The 926-nt window shown below is 52.1% G+C and overlaps 1 protein-coding gene across 1 annotated transcript in view; it reads right to left on the bottom strand.

Annotated features, from left to right (window-relative positions):
• TTBK1 (tau tubulin kinase 1) overlaps window positions 1–926 on the bottom strand; it is a 35,521-nt gene that overhangs the window by 2,252 nt on the left and 32,343 nt on the right. The window lies entirely within an intron of this gene.

Genomic DNA, 926 nt, shown 5'->3' with positions numbered 1-926 from the left:
CACAGGCCCGGGTGTGTCCACAGAGTGAGCTCCTGAGGGCAGGCACTGGGTCTGTTGGGCTCATTGCTCTATCCCCAGGACCTAGGGCAGTGGTTCTCAACCTTCCTCATGCCGCGACCCTTTAATACAGTTCCTCATGTTGTGGTGACCCCAATTTCATTGTTACAAATGGAACATAATTAAAGCATAATGATTAATCACAAAAACAATATGTAATTATATATGTGTTTTCCGATGGTCTTAGGCGACCCCTGTGAAAGGGTCGCGACCCACAGGTTGAGAACCGCTGACCTAGGGTCTCCGATGAATGGTTGTGTCCATGTCCAGGTCCCCTGAGGTCCCAGGCCCTGATCCTGGGGGCTTTTCTGTTTCTCAGCTCCCATTTCCCCACTCCTCTCCTCACCACGTGCATCCCCAACCCCAGAGCCACGCTAGTTCAATCAGCAGAATAAAATGATCATTGCCAGGCAGATTAACCCTCGCTTTTACCGACGAGGAAACCAGGTCCAAAGAGGGGCCCTCACCACCTCCTCGCGGCACAGTTCCTCTGCAGCCAGGAGCTGGCTGCCCAAAGCCCAGGGCCGGTGCGGGACAGGCAATGTCCAGGCTGTCCCCCAGCCCCCACGTGCAGGCTGGGCCACTGGAGCTCCAGGACCCTGTCCTCCCACCCACCCCTCTACAGGGGCTTGCAGCCCACACTTCCTCCAGGAATTCACAGCCAACCTGTGAGGGTGGTTTCTTTTCACTCAATTAAGTTTTCCCCTTTGAAGCTTTGTAGAGCAGTGGTTCTCAACCTTCCTAATGCCGCGACCCTTTAATACAGTTCCTCATGTGGTGGTGACCCCCAACCATAAAATTATTTTCGTTGCTACTTCACAACTGTAATTTTGCTACTGTAATGAATTGTATGTAATTATATATGTGTT

The sequence above is a fragment of the Myotis lucifugus genome, unplaced genomic scaffold, assembly GCF_000147115.1.
Source record: "Myotis lucifugus unplaced genomic scaffold, Myoluc2.0 scaffold_318, whole genome shotgun sequence".
Lineage (NCBI taxonomy): Eukaryota > Metazoa > Chordata > Mammalia > Chiroptera > Vespertilionidae > Myotis > Myotis lucifugus.
The sequence above is the reverse complement of the archived record's forward strand: the minus strand, read 5'-3'. Positions and strand labels throughout refer to the sequence as shown.